Source organism: Callithrix jacchus, chromosome X (genome assembly GCF_049354715.1).
Source record: "Callithrix jacchus isolate 240 chromosome X, calJac240_pri, whole genome shotgun sequence".
Lineage (NCBI taxonomy): Eukaryota > Metazoa > Chordata > Mammalia > Primates > Cebidae > Callithrix > Callithrix jacchus.
In genome coordinates, this window is record NC_133524.1 from 59517436 (window position 1) to 59538833 (window position 21398).

Sequence of the window (21398 nt, forward strand, 5' to 3'; positions counted from 1 at the left end):
ATTTTTTAGTAGAGATGGGGTTTTATCATGCTGGGCAAGCCCTTCCCAACATAGTGCTGGGATTATAGGCATGAGCCACCATGACTGGCCTAATCTCACTGTAACTTTACTCCCAGTTTGTGAATGTATAGATGAGGTAACCAAAAAGAAAAGAAATCATTATTTTAACCAATGATATTTTATTATCACAGTGAACTCAGTAGTTTAGTTTATATTTGTCAGTACTTGTGCTTTTTAAACCAAATAATGCCACCTTTAACTCTGAGTGTCATGACGTCAAGAAATGAAACTTTCATCTCTGTATCCCACACAAGGAAGGCAAGACTTAAAAAAGACTAGGTGCAGAATAAATTTAAGAACACTGAAGGAAGCGGTGCTGCCATCACCAACTGGCGCTCCCTCCAGGCCTCCTAGGTCCCACCGCTGCCACCATGTCTGCCTCAGCTGTCTTTATTCTCGACATCAAGGGCAAGTCTCTGATGAGCCACAACTACAAAGGCGATTAGCCCTTGAGTAAGATGGAGCACTTCATGCCTCTGCTGGTACAGTGGGAGGATGAGGGTGCCCTGACTCTGCTTCTGAGCTATGGTGAGGCCCACTTCCTATGGATCAAACAAAGCAGCCTCTACTTGGTGGCCACCACATTGAAGAATGCCAATGCCACCTTTTTTTATAAGACAATACAGTTGTTCTGTGAATACTTCAAGGAACTAGAGGAGGAGAGCATCTGGGACAGCTTTGTCATCATCTACAAATTGCTGAATAAGCTGATGGACTTTGGCTTCCTGCAGAGCACCGACAGCAAGATCCTGCAAGAGTACATCAGTCAGCAGAGCAACAAGCTGGAGACAGGCAAGAGGGTGCCACCCACTGTCACCAACGCTGTGTGGTGGCACTCTGAGGGTATCAAGTATAAGAACGAGGTCTTCATCGATTTCATAGAGTTGTCAACCTGCTGGTCAATGCCAATGGCAACATCCTGCTGAGTGAGATTGTGGGTACCATCAAGCTCAAGGTGTTTCTGTTGGGAATGCCAGAGTCGTGGCTGAGCCTCAATCACTGCGTGCTCTTCGAGCTCACTGGCCTTTCAGGGAGCAAGAACAAATCAATAAAGCTAAAGGATGTAAAATTCCACCAGCACATGTGGCTCTCATGCTTTGGCAATGACCGCACCAACTCCTTCATCCCATCTGATGGTGACTTTAAGCTCATGTCCTACCTCCTCAGCACCCAGGTGAAGCTACTGATCTGGATTGGGTCTATCATTGAGAAGTTCTCCCAGAGCCACGTGGAGATCATGGTCAAGGCCAAGGGGCAGTTAAGAAACAGCCAGTGGCCACCAGTGTGGATATACCTGTGACCATGCCCAGCAATGCCAACTCCCCCAGATTCAAGACCAGTGTGGGCAGCACCAAGTATGTGCCAGAGAAAAATGTCGTAATTTGGAGTATTAAGTCTTTCCTGGGGGCAAGGAGTACTCGCTGCGAGCCCACTTTGGTCTCCCCAGCATGGAGAAGGAGGAGCTGGAGGGCTGGCCCCCAATCGGGGTCAAGTTTGAGATCCCCTACTTCACCATCTCTGGGATCCAGGTCCGATACATTAAGATTATTGAGAAAAGTGGTTACCAGGCCCTGCCCTGCGTTTGCTACATCACCCAGAGTGGGGATTACCAACTTTGTACCAGCTAGAAGGGAGAAGAGAAGGGAGCTTGAACAGGAGGCTTTCCTACAGCCCTGCTGCAAATTTTAGGAGGGAAGGTGCGGGCTATGCATGTCTGTGTGAGGGCAGGCCTGGACTTGGCAGTTTCTTGCTCCCAGAAGTGGCTCATTTCTCACCTCTTCCTTACTCCATAGGCTGGGAGAGAAATTCTCTCTGCTTCCCTTGCCCTTGGAGCTTTCCCCATCCCCCTGATTTTATATGAAGAAATAGAAAAGGAGATTGAAGTCCCCCTCCCAAGTGCCGTTTTGCAATGAGCTGCCTTAACAGGTGTTGCAGGTACCTCCTCCTTCACAGCTGCTGAGCCCAGAGGCCCTGCTGGCCCCCCTCTGAATTTTAGAATGTCATTAAAGAGATAAATCTAAAAAAATACATTATATTTAAATTCACAAGCAAAGAAAACCCTAACTGAATTTGTACATCTCACCATCTAACCTGGGCTATAGGCCTCACTACTACTTAGTGGCAAATGTGACTTACGGTAACTTCTGAATTGTAAGCAAAAAGAATCAGATCCTTAAAGTTAATTTTGCAAACTTGATGTTAAGAAGAGAAAGAAGGCACAAAATGTGCAAACACATATTCTAAATAAATTCAACCCATCAGCTATCTAGAATTCGTGTAAAAATACCTAAATTTCCAGAATCTGCAAGAAAATGGAAGTGTGAGGATAAATTTATGTTTCATCTTGAATTGGTCTCTGTAAAGTAGGTTTCCCTCCCCAGTAGCTCCTAAATAGGCCAAAGGACAGATAATAGAGGAGATTGACCATTTTGTTCCTGCCTCACTTCTTAAGCTAATACGTCTCATCTTCTCCTACCCTGTAAGTGTGGGTAACAACATTGGCTGCCCTGGTTCCCCTCAGACCTAGACTGAATTACAACTCTGGCTTTCCTAAGTGTCCAGCTTGCAGATTGCAGATTATGGTATTTTTTGCCTCCACAATTATGTGAGGCAATTTTTCATAGTAAAGTTAGTCTTTCTGGTTGGGCAGATCACTTGAGGTCAGAAGTTCAAGACCAGCCTTGCCAACATGGTGATCCCATGTCTCTACTAAAACCGCAAAAATTAATCAGGTGTGGTGGTGGCTGCCTGTAATTCTAGCTTCTTAGAAGGCTGAGGCAAAAGAATTGCTTGAGTCTGAGAGGCAGGTATTGCAGTGAGATCAGATTGTGCCATTGTACTGCAGTCTGGATGACAAGACACTATGTCTCTCTCTCTCTCTCTCTCCTCCCTGTATTTTTTTTTAAAAAGTGAGAAGCCAATTTATTCAGCTCCTGGGCAATCTTCAGTGGCCCAAGTGGGGGTCAGAGAAGTCGCACACGTTTGCTCAGGACATGGGGTTTTATGGGGAGTGCAGGCAATTGATTGGTTACTGGGAAAACAAAGAGAAGGGATTTTTAAAAAATTTTATTTTATATTATTTTATATTTTTAATTTTTTATTGCATTTGAGGTTTTAGGGTACATGTGCAGAACATGCAAGATAGTTGCGTAGGTACACACATGGCAGTGTGTTTGGCTGCCTTCCCCCCCTCACCCAAATTTGGCATTTCTCCCCAGGCTATCCCTCCCCAGCTCCCCACCCCGCTGTCCCTCCCCTATGCCCCCCAATAGACCCCAGTGTGTAGTACTCCCTTCCCTCTGTTTATGTGTTCTCATTTTTCATCACCCACCTATGAGTGAGAATATGCGATATTTCATTTTCTGTTCTTGTGTCAGTTTGCTGAGAATGATGTTCTCCAGATTCATCCATGTCCCTACAAATGACACAAACTCATAATTTTTTATTGCTGTATAATATTCCATGGTGTATATGTGCCACATTTTTCCAGTCAAGTCTATCATCGATGTGCATTTGGGTTGGTTCCAGGTCTTTGCTATTGTAAACAGTGCTGCAATGAACATTCGTGTGCATGTGTCCTTATAGTAGAACGATTTAAATTTCTTTGGATATATACCCAGTAATGGGATGGCTGGGTCAAATGGAATTTCTATTTCTAGGTCCTTGAGGAATCGCCACACTGTCTTCCACAATGGTTGAACTAATTTACACTCCCACCAACAGTGAAAAAGTATTCCTATTTCTCCACATCCTCTCCAGCATCTGTTGTCCCCAGATTTTTTAATGATCGCCATTCTAACTGACATGAGAGGGTATCTCAATGTGGTTTTGATTTGCATCTCTCTAATGACGAGTGATAATGAGCATTTTTTCATCTGTTTGTTGGCCTCATGTGTCTTGTTTTATAAAGTGTCTGTTCATATCCTTTGCCAATTTTTGAATGGGCTTGTTTGTTTTTTTCCTGTAAATCTGTTTGAGTTCTTTGTAAATTCTGGATATCAGCCCTTTGTCAGATGGGTAAACTGCAAAAATTTTTTCCCATTCTGTTGGTTGCCGATCCACTCTAGTGACTGTTTCTTTTGCCGTCCAGAAGCTGTGGAGTTTCATTAGGTCCCATTTGTCTATTTTGGCTATTGTTGCCAATGCTTTTGGTGATTTGGTCATGAAGTCCTTGCCTACTACTATGTCCTGAATGGTTTTGCCTAAATTTTCTTCCAAGGTTTTTATGGTGCCAGGTCTTATGTTTAAGTCTTTAATCCATCTGAAGTTAATTTTAGTGTAAGGTGTCAGAAAGGGGTCCAGTTTCTGCTTTCTGCACATGGCTAGCCAGTTTTCCCATCATCATTTATTAGACAGGGAATCTTTTCCCCATTGCTTGTTTTTGTCAGGTTTATCCAAGATTGTATGGTTGTAGATATGTTGTGTTGCCTTCTATGTTTCTGTTCTTTTTCATTGGTTATATCTCTGTTTTGGTACCAGTACCATGCTGTTTTGATTACTGTAGACTTGTAGTATCATTTGAAGTCCAGTAGTGTGATGCATACTGCTGTGTTCTTTTTGCTTAGAATTGACTTGTCTATGCAGTCTCTTTTTTGGTTCCATATGAAGTTCATGGTGTTTTTTTCCAGTTCTGTGAAGAAAGTCAATGGTAGCTTGATGGGGATAGCATTGGTTCTGTAAATTACTTTGGGAAGTTTAGCCATTTTCACGATATTGATTCTTTCTAACCATGAACATGGAATGTTTCTCCATCTGTTTGTGTCCTCTCTTATTTCATTGAGGAGTGGTTTGTAGTTTTCCTTGAAGAGGTCCCTTACGTTTCTTGTAAGTTATATTCCTAGGTATTTTATTCTTTTTGTAGCAATTGTGAATGGCAGTTCGTTCTTGATTTGGCTCTCTTTCAGTCTGTTATTGGTGTATAGGAATGCTTGTGATTTTTGCACATGGAATTGATATCCTGAGACTTATAAAGCTGCTTTTCAGTTTCAGGAGTTTTTGGGCTGAAAAAATGGTGTCTTATAGGTATACTATCATGTCGTCTGCAAAGAGAAACTACTTGGCTTTCACTTTTCTTATTTGGCTGTTCCTTTCTATGTGTATTGCCTCTTTCAGGAGCTCTTGTAAAGCAGGCCTGGTGGTGACAAAATCTCTGAGTACTTGCTTGTTTACAAAGGATTTTATTTTTTCTTCACTTTGAAGCTCAGTTTGGCTGGATATAAAATTCTGGGTTGAAATTTCTTTTTTTTAAGGATGTTGAATATTGGGCACCACTCTCTTCTGGCTTGTAGAGTTTCTGGCAAGCGATCCGCTGTGAGTCTGATGGGCTTCCTTTTGTGGGTAACCCGATCTTTCTCTCTGGCTGCCCTTAGTATTTTCTCCTTCATTTAATTTCTGGTGAATCTGATGATTATGTGCCTTTGGGTTTCTCTCCTTGCGGAATATCTTTGTGGTGTTCTTTGTACTTCCTGGACTTGAATATTGCCCTGCCTTGCTAGGTTGGAAAAATTTTCCTGGATAATATCCTGAAAAGTATTTTCCCGCTTGGATTCATTCTCTTCATCACATTCAGGTACAGCTATCAAACGTAGGTTAGGTCTTTTCACCTAGTCCCACATTTCTTAAAGAATTTGTTCATTCCTTTTTGTGCTTTTTTCTCTAAACTTGGTTTCTCATTATATTTCATTGAGTTGATCTTCAACTTCTGATATTCTTTCTTTTGCTTGGTCAATTCAACTGTTGAAAGTTATGCATGCTTCACGAAGTTCTCATGTTGTGTTTTACAGCTTCTTCAATTCATTCATATTCCTCTCTAAGTTGTCCATTCTTGTTATTATTTCCTCGAATATTTATTCAAATATTTTTTCAATGGTCTTAGTTTCTTTGCATTGATTTAGAACATGTTTTTTAGCTCACAGAAGTTTCTTATTATCCACCTTCTGAAGTCTGATTCCATCATTTCGTCACACTCATTTTCCATCCAGCTTTGTTCCCTTGCTGTTAAGGAGTTTTGGTTTTTTGTAGGAGGCGAGGTGTTTCGGTTTCGGGTGTTTTCCTCCTTTTTGCGCTGGTTTCTTCCTATCTTTGTGGATTTATCCACCTGTTATCTGAGTAGTTGCTGACTTTTCGATTGGGTCTCTTAGTAGATGCCTAAATTGTTGATGATGCAGTATTTCTGTGTCTTAGTTTTTCCTCTAACAGTGTAGTCCCTCTGCTGTATGACTGCTGAGTTCCACTCCAGGCTCTGCTTGTCTGGGATACACCTGTAGCAGCTGTGGAACAGTGAGGGATGCTACTAGTTTCTTCTTCTGCTATGTTTGTCCCAGAATGATGCCTGCCAAAACCACCGCGCCAGACAAAAGGGCTGTGCTGGTGTCCCGTGTCTCTCCTACACCTGGGAATTTTCCCGTTCTGTGGGCAACAAAGATCCGTCTGGAAATGCAGCTTGGACTCACCCTCTGCACCTTCACTGAGAGCTGCAATTTTGAGTTATTTCTACCACGCCATCTTCCCCTCTCTGTATTATTCTATCTCTCACTGTCACTCTGTTTCTCTCTCTATGTTGGTGATACAATTTCTCTGGAGGATGATGACTAATACACTAACAAAAAATTATATTAATAAATGATAAAATAAAATTTTTAAAACTGATACACCTTATAAATTAATACCAAATAATAAAAGTAGTAATTTTTATACTTTATTTCAAATATACATATCAGCATAATTTTCATAACTTGAAATTCTGTAAGAATTAATTTGAAAGGTAGAAGCAAGCCAAAAATATATTGTTATTGCTTAACATTCTTCTGAGTATTTTAACCCAACACATTTAGAAATTAGAGGTATAAAATGGTAAATATTTTTATTATTTTCTGAAGCTTATTATTTACCTAGAAAAAGCTTATAAATAAAAATTAAGAAATCTAGAGAGGAGAGGACTCAAGATGGCACTGTGAGAACAACCCAGGATTGGAGCTCTCTTTGAGTCCGCAGAGAGGTGAGTCGGAGCTGCATTTCCAGACTGATTTTTGTTGCCCATGGAACGGGGAGATTCCCAAGTATAGGGGAGATGCTGGACGCCTGGCAGTGCCTCTGACTGTTGAAGCCGGGGTGGTGGCAACTGGCCCTGCCCATCGCTTCCCAGAGGGCATGCTTGTCCAGGTGCCCTGTTGAGCTGGCAATCTGAGACTTGAGAGGGCTGGACTTGAGACTGAGCGAGACTTGGACAGTGGGCCCACCCAGGGGATTCCAGGGACAGAGCGTTTGGGCTAGCCCAGTGGGACGAACAAGACCGCGATTTCAAATGATCCCCGTGCAGTCGGTCTGAGACGCTCTGTGGGGAAGGGGCATCCACCATTACCGAGGCAACCAACCCCAACTGAGATACACGCCCACTGCTGACGTAGCCAGCCATTGCCGAGGCAACCCGCTAGAATGAAGAGACTCTGCTGCAGGGTGTGGTGGAGACCACAGCAGAACAGCAGAGCCTGCAGCAACAGGGCAAGACTCACAAGAGCAGGGTGAAGCCTCGGCAGGCAAACAGTGGCTAGTCTGCCTCCTAGCTGGGCAGGACACCTCAACGGACATCAAAAATAAAGCCCGAACCCCCCAACACAGAGCATATGAAAAAAAAGGGTTTTTGTTAATGAACTCTGTTGCAGCAGAATCAAACATAGCAGCCTAACAGCCCTGAATGAACAACAGAGATCACACTCAGCAATTGAGCTCCTATAAAGTACAGACTGTCTCCTGAAGCAGCTCCCTGAGCCCTCTATATCCAAAAGACTGACATTTGGCAGGCATCATTCTGGGACAAAGATAGCAGAAAAAGAAACAGGTAGCATCCCTCACTGTGCCACAGCTGCTAGAGGTGCACCCCAGAGAAGCAGGGCCTGGAGTGGACCTCAGCAGTCATACAGCGAAGGGGCTAGACTGGTAGAAGGAAAACAAAGTAACAAAAATACTTCATCATCAACAATCTGGGTGTCGACTCAGAGACCCAATTGAACAGTCAGCAACTACGCAGACGACAAGCGGATAAATCCACAAACATGGGAAGAAACCAGCGAAAAAAGGAGGAAAACACCCGAAACCAGAACACCTCGCCTCCTAGAAAAAAACAAAATTCCTCACCAGCAAGGGAACAAAGCTGGACGGAGAATGACTGTGATGAAATGACAGAATTAGACTTCAGAAGGTGGATAGTGAGAAACTTTTGTGAGCTAAAAGAACATGTATTAAATCAATGAAAAGAAACTAAGGAACTGGAAAAAAGATATGAGGAAATGATAATAACAATGGATAACTTAGAGAGGAATATGAATGAATTAAAGGAGCTGAAAAACACAATACAAAAACTTCGCGAAGCATGCACAAGTTTCAATAGCTGAATTGACCAAGCAGAAGAAAGAATATCAGAAGATATTATTTCAAGGCCAACTCAGTGAAATAAAACGAGAAACGAAGATTAGAGAAAAAAGCGCAAAAAGGAATGAACAAAGTCTCCAAGAAATGTGGGACTATGTGAAAAAACCTAACCTACGTTTGACAGGTGTACCAGAAGAGGACGAAGAGAATGAATCCAAGCTGGAAAATACTCTTCAGGACATAATCCAGGAAAATATCCCCCAACTATCAAGACAGGCCAACACTCAAATACAGGAAATACAGAGAACACCACAAAGATATTCCCCAAGAAGAGCAACACCAAGACACATAATCGTCAGATTCAACAAGGTTGAAAAAAGGAGAAAATACTAAAGGCAGCCAGAGAGAAAGGTCGGGTCACCCACAAAGGGAAGCCCATCAGACTCACAGCAGATCTCTCGGCAGAAACACTACAAGCCAGAAGAGAGTGGGGGCCAATATTCGATATTCTTAAAGAAAAGAACTTTCAACCCAGAATTTCATATCCAGCCAAAGTGAGCTTCAGAAGTGAAGGAAAAATAAAATCCTTTGTGAACAAGCAAGTACTCAGAGATTTTGTCACCACCAGGCCTGCTTTACAAGAGCTCCTGAAAGAGGCACTACACATAGAAAGGAACAACCAGTACCAGCCATTCCGAAATCACACTAAATGCTAAAGAGCATCAACATAATGAAGAATCTACAACAACTAACAGGCAAAACAGCAACAGAGAATCAAAATGGCAGTATCAAATCACACATAACAATATGTACCCTAAATATAAATGGACTAAATGCACCAATCAAAAGACACAGACTGGCAAATTGGATAAAAAGCCAAAACCCATCAGTGTGCTGTATCCAGGAAACCCATCTCACATGCAAGGATACACAAAGGCTCAAAATAAAGGGATGGAGAAAGATTTACCAAGAAAATGGAGAGTAAAAAAAAGCAGGAGTTGCAATTCTCATCTCTGATAAAATAGACTTTAAAGCAACAAAGATCAAAAGAGACAAAGAAGGCCATTACCTATTAGTAAAAAGATCGATACAACAAGAAGAGCTAACGATCCTGAACATACATGGACCCAATGCAGGAGCACCCAGATACATAAGGCAAGTTCTTAATGACTTACAAAGAGACTTAGACTCCCACACAATAATAGTGGGAAACTTTAACACTCCACTGTCAATATTAGACAGATCAACCAGACAAAAAATCAACAAGGATATCCAGGGCTTGAACTCAGACCTGGAGCAAGCAAACCTGATAGACATTTACAGAACTCTCCACCACAAATCCACAGAATACACATTCTTCTCAGCAACACATCACACCTACTCTAAAATTGAACACATAATTGGAAGTAAAGTACTGCTCAACAAATGCAAAACAACTGAAATCATAACAAACAGCCTCTCAGACCATAGTGCAATCGAGTTAGAACTCAGAATACAGAAACCGACCCAGAACCACACAGCTTCATGGAAACTGAACAACTGGCTCTTGAATGTTGACTGGGTAATCAATGAAATGAAGACGGAAATAAAGGAGCTCTTCGAAACCAATGAGAATGAAGACACAACATGCCAGACCTCTGGGACACATTTAAAGCAGTCTCTAGAGGAAAGAATATAGCAATAAGTGCCCATATGAGGAGAATGGAGAGATCCAAAATTGACACCCTATCGTCAAAATTGAAAGAGCTAGAGGAGCAAGATCAAAAAAACTCAAAACCCAGCAGAAGACAAGAAATAACTAAGATCAGAGCTGAACTGAAGGAGATTGAGACATGAAAAACCCTTCAAAAAATCAATAAATCCAAGAGCTGGTTTTTTGAAAAGATCAACAAAATAGACAGACCACTAGCCAGATTGATTAAAAATAAAAGAGAGAACAACCAAATAGATGCAATAAAAATGATAAAGTGGAAATCACCACAGACTCCACAGAACATCAAACCATCATCAGAGAATATTACAAACAACTCTATGCGCATAAACTAGTAAACCTGGAAGAAATGGATAAACTCCTGGACTCCTGTGTCCTCCCAAGCCTAAACCAGGAGGAAGCTGAAACTATGAATAGACCAATAACAAGGTCAGAAGTCGAGGCAGCAAGTAAGAGCCTACCACTCAAAAAAAGCCCAGGTCCAGACGGATACACAGCCGAATTCTACCAGACAAACAAAGAGGAGCTGGTACCATTCCTTCTAAAACTATTTCAAACAATCCAAAAAGAGGGAAGCCTTCCCAAATCATTTTAAGAGACCAACATCATTCTGATACCAAAACCCGGCAGAGACCCAACAAGAAAAGAAAACTTCAGGACAATATCCATGATGAACATAGATGCAAAAATCTTCAATAAAATATTGGCAAGCCGATTGCAACAGCAAATCAAAAAACTTATTCATCATGATCAAGTAGGATTCATCCCAGGGATGCAAGGCTGGTTCAACATACGCACGTCTATCAACGTAATTCACCACATAAACAGAACCAAAAACAAAAACCACATGATTATCTCAATCGACGCAGAGAAGGCATTTCACAAAATTCAACAGCCCTTTATGCTAAAAACCCTCAATAAACTCGGTATCGATGGAACGTATCTCAAAGTAATAAAAGCTATTTATCACAAACCAACAGCCAATATCATACTGAATGGGCAAAAACTGGAAGCATTCCCTTTGAAATCTGGCACTAGACAAGGATGCCCTCTTTCACTACTCCTATTCAATATAGTACTGGAAGTTCTAGCCAGAGCAATCAGGCAAGAAAAAGAAATAAAGTATATTCAAATAGGAAAGGTGGAAGCCAAATTCTCTCTATTTGCAGACGACATGATAGTATACCTAGAAGATCCCATCGCCTCAGCCCAAAAACTCCTGAAACTGATAAGCAGCTTCAGCAAAGTCTCAGGATATCAAATCAATGTGCAAAAATCACAGGCATTCGTCTACACCAATAACAGACTTAAAGAAAGCCAAATCAAGAACGAACTGCCATTCACAATTGCTACAAAAAGAATAAAATACCTTGGAATACAACTCACAAGGAACGTAAGGGACCTCTTCTAAGAGAACTACAAACCACTGCTCAACGAAATCAGAGAGGACACAAACAGATGAAGAAACATTCCATGTTCATGGGTTGGAAGAATTAATATTGTGAAAATGTCTATACTGCCCAAAGTAATTTACAGAATCAATGCTATCCCCATCAAGCTACCATTGACTTTCTTCACAGAACTGGAAAAAACCACCATGAACTTCATATGGAACCAAAAGAGAGCCCGCATAGCCAAGTCAATTCTAAGCAAAAAGAACACAGTGGGGGGCATCACACTACCGGATTTTAAACTATACTACAAGGCTACAATAATCAAAACAGCATGGTACTGGTACCGAAACAGAGATATAGACCAATGGAACAGAACAGAGACACCGGAGGCAACACAACATATCTACAACTATACAATCTTTGATAAACCTGACAAAAACCAGCAATGGGGAATGGATTCCCTGTTTAACAAATGGTGTTGGGAAAACTGGCTAGCCATGTGCAGAAAGCAGAAACTGGACCCCTTCCTGACACCTTACACTAAAATTAACTCCAGATGGATGAAAGACTTAAGCATAAGACCTGGCACCATAAAAACCCTAGAAGGAAATCTAGGGAAAACTATCCAAGACATAGGAGTAGGCAAGGACTTCATGACCAAAACACCCAAAGCATTGGCAACAAAAGCCAAAATAGACAAATGGGACCTAATGAAACTCCACAGCTTCTGGATGGCAAAAGAAACAGTCACTAGAGTGGATCAGCAACCAACAGAATGGGAAAAAATTTTTGCAGTTTACCCATCTGACAAAGGGCTGATATCCAGAATTTACAAAGAACTCAAACAGATTTACAGGAAAAAAACAAACAAGCCTATTCAAAAGTGGGCAAAGGATATGAACAGACACTTTACAAAAGAAGACATATATGAGGCCAACAATCATATGAAAAAATGCTCATCGTCACTGGTCATCAGAGAGATGCAAATCAAAACCACATTGAGATACCATCTCATGCCAGTTAGAATGGCGATCATTAAAAAATCTGGAGACAACAGATGCTGGAGAGGATGTGGAGAAAAAGGAACACTTTTACACTGTTGGTGGGAGTGTAAATTAGTTCAACCATTGTGGAAGACGGTGTGGTGATTCCTCAGGGCCTTAGAAATAAAAATTCCATTTGACCCAGCAATCCCATTACTGTGTATATATCCAAAAGAGTATAAATCCTTCTACTATAAGGACCCATGTACACGAATGTTCATTGCAGGACTGTTTACAATAGCAAAGACCTGGAATCCACCCAAATGCCCATTGATAATAGACTGGATTGGAGAATTGTGGCACATATACACCATGGAATTTTATGCAGCAATCAGAAATGATGAGTTTGTGTCGTTTGTAGGGACATGGATTAATCTGGAGAACATCATCCTCAGCAAACTGACACAAGAACAGAAAATGAAACACCGCATATTCTCACTCATAGGCGGGTGATGAAAATTCAGAACACATTGACACAGAAAGGGGAGTACTAAACACTGGGGTCTATTGGGGGAAAAGGGGAGGGCCAGTGGGAGGGGGAGGTGGGGAGTGATAGCCTGGGGAGAAATGCCAAACGTGGGTGAAGGGGAGAAGCAAATTAAAGCACACTGCCATGTGCGTACCTATGCAACTGTCTTGCATCCTCTGCTCATGTACCCCAAAACCTAAAATCCAATAAAAATATTAAAAAAAAGAAATCTAGAGATAAAATAAACATTCAATAGTCATTGGTTTTCGTATAAAAATACAAATAGTTCTATGATGTTAATATTCATGAGAACAAAATATAAAATAGCCAGAAATATTTAAGAGAACAAAGATGTACCGAGAAGACACTAACCTTAGGTAGATTTTCAAACATGTTAGTTAATAAAAAAAATTAAAACAATGTGATATTGCTGCATGAATTCATAAATAGAGCAGAGAATAAAACAGTATTGTGTACTTATCTATATCTTTCTTTCTGTGCATCTTTCTATGAATCCTGAGTGCTAAAACTGAGATTCACTTGCAACTAAAGGAGAAAAAACTTTTGGAGCTTCAAGAATAAATGCGGATAGCACTTAGAGAAGCTGTACCCAATGCCCTAAGGGATTCTGTGGAGGAGCTCATTCAGGTAAAATAGGTACATTTTTATCATATATATCTATATATATGTACACATATACATTTGTACATATATATGTGGAAATGAGCAAGAATAGTCTCAAATCTAAGAGTCATATATACATACATAAATATTGCTGCTACTCCCAGGCACGGGAATGGCCAACTCCTTACTCTCTTCAGGGAGTGGTGGAGACACAAAGAGTGCCACAATTTTCTTGAGACACCTCCCTTACCTTTTATTAAAAATTCCTGACTCCAGATTTAGTGCAGAAATTTTGGAAAACACACCCACAGGGGCAGTCAGGGTCTCAGGCTCATGGTTGTCCCCTTGCCACTTTTGGAAGGAGAGAAATGGGTAAAACAAAGCTTCTTACTTCATAAATATTCAGTCTAATACAGTGTTTACCCTACAGCCTAATCATCGCTTCATTCCTGAAGCTTTGACTGCATAAAATTCCTTGGGAAAAGATACCGTTCTTTTTTTTATTTTTAAGGATATGGCCCATATTGACTCAAACTTATATTTATTCTCCCCAAAGAGTCCCTCCCAGGTTTGTAATCCTGCGGTTTGTAATCCTGATGTAAGAGAGTGCTGCACCAAGTTGCTTCTTCCCAACTTTGTATAGAGGAGGAGAGAGGGAAAGGAGGAAAAGGAAAAAAAAAGCAAGGAAATAAAAAGAGACAGAAGAGTTCCTTCTCTTTGACATGGATGGTATGAATGGGCTTTTGCTGAGAAACCGTCTGACCCTTGACTCTGAGTCAGGTGGAGTCTGAGTGAGATAGAGTCTGAGCCAGGTGAATTCCCAGTTCGAAGTCCTCTGAAGTAGCTATGCTAAAGCCACTCCCCTAAGACGTCAACTTCTATTTCTTTTCTACCTGCAGTCTGAAGGGTATTTCTTTCATCCTCTTCCCCACCGTTCTTCCTCTTCTCTTCTAGTTCATGGAGAGGTGACAGTTTACCCAAATAGTCTGTGATTAATCTTTTTCTGCAGCCTGGAGCCCCTGGCCCTCTTCCAACCCTTCTTGAAGACCCTTTGCTGAAGAGGGCTGCAGATCTGTTTGTCTAAATATGAAATCAGGGCATCCTGTCATGGCCTTATTCTTACCCTTAGCATAGGTTGATTTTTTGTATGCAGTGTATATTTCAGGTGACAAAGTCTTGAGCCAGAGATCCAATTTCACCTTGTATTACTTTTGCAGCTCCTCAGCCTGGCTCTTATATTGATCCTTCTCAGCATCTGCAATGGGCTCCCTCAGGGACAATGTGGCAGCTCCCTACTTGACCAGGAATCTTGGTGAAACTCGTGGTATCCATTCATGGTGGGTTTCTTAGGCTCTCCATGAAATTTTATCATCTTGAAAAATTAATCCTTTTTTTGGAAGAGACCTCACTTCTTCCATATTTTTCTGAACCTTCTTTTGTGCTTTGGTTTGAATCCTCTTGGAGACCTCAGATTTCTTGGCCTTCTGGTCTAAATCAGGGTGTTCTTCCCTGAATTGAGCAAGCTTTTTCTTAAATTCTTGCTTTTTCTTCTGGAAATTTTGAATATATTTCTGTTTCATCTGCTCTGGGAGGTCCTTTCATTTCTTTGCCAGGATTTTGGTCAGTTTTGGGTTTCTCATCCCAGGGTACATTTGGGAGTACTGGGGCCAAATCTCCTTGAAGAAGCGAGTAAGGGGCCTTTCTGGAAAGTTTGGATGTTTCCTGTCTTTCTGGCTTTTGTTTGTATTTGTAATACATTTCCTAGCTTCCAGGACTACTTGTTTCAAAGTGCCAAATTTCTTCAAATTGCAAGAACTCTCTAACCATTTGAGTCTGCACATTTCACCAAAGTTTTCAAAAGTGACTTATCCCCAGTCCTGGTGTGACTGAGTTGTGCTGAACTTGCGGCAGTTGTTGGATGGGAGATTAGTCTCCATGCATTCCAGTAACCTCAAGATGTCTTTGTTGGACCAGTGGCCGTGGCTTCGAGGCAATGCCATTGTAATGTCTTAGGCTTACTCATACGATCCCAGGTATGTAGACAGCTGAGCAAGAACACAGAGTTCTTGATATTTAAGACTCAGTGGATCATTTATTTCTGGAAGTCTTGTAGCATGTGTGATTCTGTATTTCTAAGCAGAAAAAAAGAAAAGTTACTTTCCTTCATTGGGACTAATGAAAAAAATTACACCCTCTTGGCTATATATTTCTCATATAATTAATTTACCCCCAACAATATAAATAAGACATTGCCCACTCATGAATTAAAATTTATGTTGGTCTTTCATATGCTACATTTTCAATATTCAATATCTCCACACCTCACTCCATCCTGCTTTCTGCCAGATGTCACATAAACCTATCTTAAATTGAGTTGCATAAGACAAACACCAGACCACTCACTTAAGAACTTTAATACAACAGAAAAGCTCTGAACACAGAGTGAAAAGTTAAAGTGGAAGGAGAAATGCCTAAAAGGGAAAGAGAGTTAATTCTATAGTGCCCTGAGGGTGGCCATTTTCTACACACAGCTCAGGTATCCGTGGCTAAAAGTGCAGATGAGAAATTTAAGATACAATAGGACAAGCCGAAAAGCTCCTCCAGACCTGCATCCAGCTGTTGCCTTTTATGAGGGAATGTGAACCTGTGATAAAAGACTGAATTATAGATTCTTCTGGACCCATTCATGAGAGTGAATGCTTTCTAGTGAACCATATTGCTTCTCCTTTTAAATATCAAGAATTTAATGAGAATTGTAAAATATTTCAATTTATTTGGTTAACTGTTCATCATATTTAAGCCTTAGTGAAAATTTGGCTTCCTCCAAAAAGTCCCTCCAAAATACCTGGCATTTTCCATTATGAAATTAAAAACATGGAAGATCTGATAATCACTGCATTTTAAAATTTTTTTATTTTTTAAATTGCATTTTAGGTTTTGGGTTACATGTGAAGAACATGAAACATTATTGCAAATGTTCACACGTGGCAGTGTTATTTGCTGTCTTCCTCACCATCACCAATATCTGGCATTTCTCTCCATGCTATCTTTCCCCAACTCCCCACCCCCCACTGTCCCTCATCTATTTCCCCCCAATGGACCCCAGTGTGTAGTGCTCCCCTTCCTGTGTCCATGTGTTCTCATTGTTCAACACCTGCCTATGAGTGAGAGCATGTGGCGTTTGATTTTCTGCTCTTGTGTCAGTTTGCTGAGAATGATGGTTTCCAGATTCATCCATGTCGCTACAAAGAACACGAACTCATCGTTTTTGGTGGCTGCATAGTATTCCATGGTGTATATGTGCCACATTTTCCCTGTCCAGTCTATCATCGATGGGCACTTGGGTTGGTTCCAGGTCTTTGCTATTGTAAACAGTGATGCAATGAACATTCATGTGCATGTATCCTTACAGCAGAGCGATTTATAATCCTTTGGGTATATACCCACTAATAGGATTGCTGGGTCAAATGGAATTTCTCCTTGAGAAATTGTCATACTGTCTTCCACAATAGTTGAACTAATTTACACTCCCACCAGCAGTGTAAAAGTGTTCCTATTTTTCCACATCCTTTCCAGCATCTGTTGTTTCCAGATTTTTTAATGATCGCCATTCCAACTGACGTGAGATGGTATCTCAATGTGGTTTTGATTTGCATCTCTCTAATGACCAGTGATGATGAGCATTTTTTCATATGTTTGTTGGCCTCATGTATGTCTTCTCTTGTAAAGTGTCTGTTCATATCCTTTGCCCACTTTTAAATGGGCTTGTTTGTTTTTTTCTTGTAAATCTTTTTTAGCTCTTTGTAAATTCTGAATATCAGTCCTTTGTCAGATGGGTACACTGCAAAAATGTTTTCCCATTCTGTTGGTTGCCAATTCACTCTACTGACTGTTTCTTTTGCTGTGAAGAAGCTGTGGAGTTTGATTAGGTCCCATTTGTCTATTTTGGCTTTTGTTGCCAATGTTTTTGGTGTTTTTGTCATGAAGTCCTTGCCTATTCCTATGTCCTGAATGGTTTTGCCTCGATTTTTGGGGGGATTTTTATGGTGTTAGGTGTTATGTTTAAGTCCTTAGTCCATCTGGAGTTAATTTTAGTGTAAGGTGTCAGGAAGGGGTCCAGTTTCTGCTTTCTGCACATAACTAGCCAATTTTCCCAACACCATTTATTAAACAGGGAATCCTTTCTTCATTGCTAGTTTTTGTCAGATTTGTCAAATATTGGATGGTTGTAGATATGTTGTCTTGCCTGCAAGGCCTCTGTTCTGTTTCATTGGTCTGTATTTCTGTTTTCTCTTCCATAAAATAATTCCTTCAGTACCTGATTTCTTGACTTATTCTCCAAATTTTCATTAGTCTTTCACCAGTCTTTGTAGGAAACTCTTCTATTCTAAAACTAAGCCTCACATAAGTAAAATTGCATACAAATACATACAACATTAAGTAAAACCAGATCTTCAATATAGTTCCAGGTTATAGTGAGCTATGATTGCACCACTGCATGCTAACCTGGCAACAGAATGAGACTCTGTCTCTCTCTTTTTTTAATTTCTTTGAAGCACTGTGGTTTGTAGAGACTGTCTCTTAAAAAAAGAAAGAAAAATGAGATAATGTGACAATACTGTGAACATATTTAAATCGGCCCTATAGAGATAGATAAACAACAGAATTTGGCTATGTGGGAAAATTTTTAAATTAGTAATTGTATTCTTATTTTTATTTTATTTGTTTATTTACTTAACAAAATTTAATATTCTAGTAGGTTCACCAACTTGTGACACACATCTCAAGTTATTAACGTCATTGAGATGTGTGCTGATTAATATGCAATCTAATTGAGACTCAAGTCTTTGTGAAGTAATGAGATAGTGATGTTCTCCCCATATACAGATGAGAAACTCATGACACAGCTAGGGTTACATACTGAGTTAATGATAACACCTGTATTATACCACTTACATGACTTATGCTAACTAATTTATTTAGCATTTGCAATGGATCTTTTTTCGACTAATCTTTTCCAGGATCTGTTTTGCTTCAAATAAGTGAGGCCCAACCCTGATAATAGCAAAATGTTGTTTCCTAGTTGGTAGTGACAACACTGTTACAAGAAAATTTGCTTATAGTATCAAAGCCTGATGATAACGGTTTTCTCCCACTTTTTTTGTGAGTAGATTCAACATTCCCCATAGTAATTCTTTTTGTTCGTAGGGACAGAGGCATAGCTGGCACTTCAGAAAATCTGCATTCTACATTAGTTACATTACAGTTTGTGATGTTTGTAATTAGAAGAAAATAGCAACATGTTTGCTGTTTTTCTGTTTTCCCTTAAGGCACACACTGATAAGGGATAGAGACTCCTTAGCTGCCTCATGTTTGTGCTGTTTTCTTAACATATTTTACATGTTAGAAATTCTGTGTAAGGTGTTGTGCCCCTAATAGTTTAGCAAATGAGGATTTTATTACTATTTTTACAAATGCAATATAAGTAATATTTTTTTGAAAGAGAATCGCTCTGTCACCAGGCGCCAGGCTGGTGTGCAGTGGAGCTATCTTGGCTCACTACAACCTCCGCCTCCCAGATTCGAGCAATTCTCCTGCCTCAGCCTTCCAAGTAGTGGGGCTACAGGTGTGTGCCACCATATTCAGCTAATTTATCTATTTTTTGATAGAGACAGGGTTTCACCATGTTGGCCAGGATGGTCTCGATTTCTTGACTTTGTGATCCACCCACCTCGGACTCCCCAAGTGCTGGGATTACAGGTGAGAGCCACCATGACTGGCCCTTAAATAACTTTAATGTAACTATTAAAAGTAAACAAATTACAGAAAATTCCAGTTCTAAGAAATTGAGTTACTCTAATTCATTGTTGATTCACCAAATTAAACAAATTAAGATACATGGTAGAATGAAACTTGAAATTGAGATTATCATAGTCAAGTAGGTTACTGGGTTTTTAAAAATTACCATAAGGATGGAATTATGTCAGTTTTAGAAAACAACACATTTAGAACTAGAAATTTGTGAACTTCTAATAGTTGATGACATACATATATACATATATGTATATACATATATATATATACATATATGTATGTATATATATTCATGTTACATAATATCTTGTCACATATTTAAGGGCTTAAGTTAAAAATACTTACTAAGGAGCTCTTTAGGGAGACAAGAAATTTCCCAGGAGGGAGAAATTTAAAACAATCAAAAGCACCAGAATTTAAATACATTAAATAAAAAATCAGTCTACTCCTGAAAATATTTCTTGTAGCCAAGTTTTGGCCACATAGTTTCTTTGTCAAAGATATTCCTCTTCAGACTAATTATTCTCTTTGATGTTAAGTGTATTAGTCTATATGATAGATGGAGTGCAAGGGATTCATTCTTAATTTGTGTCAGAATGTTCAAATTATTCTCTGATGAAGGTATTTTATAAGTGATTGCTAACAAAAAAGTTTATCACTTGTCTATAACTCTCAGTGTTTAGATAAATGTAATTATTAGTAATTCTTGCCATGTCACACCTTGCTCTTTGGATAAAATATTTTTGCCTGTTTCAATATTATACTCAGTGATATAAACAGAAAATTTTATGCATATTCCAAGATGGATAGGTCCTTTATTTATTTATGTATTTTTATTGCATTTTAGGTTTCGGGCTACATGTGAAGTACATGCAAGATTGTTGCATAGGTACATAAAAGGCAGTGTGATTTGCTGCCTTCCTTCCCTTCACCTATATCTGGCATTTCTCCCAATGATATTTCTCCCCAACTTCCCATCCCCCACTGTCCCTCCCTTATTCCCTTCAACAGATCCCAGTGTGTGATGCTACCCTCCCTGTGTCCATGTGTTCTCATTGTTCAACACCCACCTATGAGTGAGAACATGTGGCGTTTGGTTTTCTGTTCTTGTGTCAGTTTGCTGAGAATGATGGTTTCCAGGATCATCCATGTCCTTACACAGGACACGAACTCATCATGGATAGGTCTTGGGAAAGAAAATGACACTTTACTAATCTACCATATGAGTTTATAGTCACAGGATTGCATGTAATGATACTCACAAAGATCAGTTTCTCCAATTTTTCTCTTGATTGAGTACAAATTAGATTATAAATATTTCAAAGCAGATTTGAAAATTTATTTCATTCAATAATAGTACCAATTTAACTTTTTACCTATCACACATCAAAGGATTTTTGTGTAAATCTGCTTTATTTTCTTGTTTATTTGGAATAAAAGTTGAGTAAACGTTTATATCTATCCACTTTCTTTTTCTTTCTTTAAATGATGCACTTATTTCTTTTAAAAAACATGTTCAGGTTCTAATACAGGCATGGACACTAATAGTTTAATTAGGCAAATACTTTAAGGCTTCAGTCTTCTTCTATGTAAACTAACGTCATTTATGAAATTTAAAAATTCTACTTTTTTAGTTGATTTATTAAATAAAGTACTTTTTAAAGCTATATTTAAAGTTCTCTCTCTCTCTCTCTCTCTCTATCTCTCTGTGTGTGTGTGTGTGTGTGTGTGTGTGTGTGTGTAGTGGTTTTCTGCCTCCACCTCCCATCACCTGTATCTGGCATTTTGCCTCATGTTATCCCTCCCCAATCTCCCTACTCCCCACTGTCCCTCCCCTAGTCCTTGCCAACAGACACCAGTGTGTGATACTCCCCTCCCTGTTTCCACGTTTTCTTATTGTTCAACACCCACCTATG

At 39.8% G+C, this 21398-nt stretch overlaps 2 pseudogenes; one reads left to right on the forward strand and one right to left on the reverse strand.

Annotated features, from left to right (window-relative positions):
- The first annotated feature begins 431 nt into the window (after positions 1 to 431).
- On the forward strand, positions 432 to 1688 carry LOC100896947 (AP-1 complex subunit mu-2 pseudogene; annotated as a pseudogene).
- Positions 1689 to 14517: 12829 nt separating this feature from the next.
- LOC100413320 (upstream-binding factor 1-like protein 1) lies at positions 14518 to 15671 on the reverse strand (annotated as a pseudogene).
- Positions 15672 to 21398: the final 5727 nt, after the last annotated feature.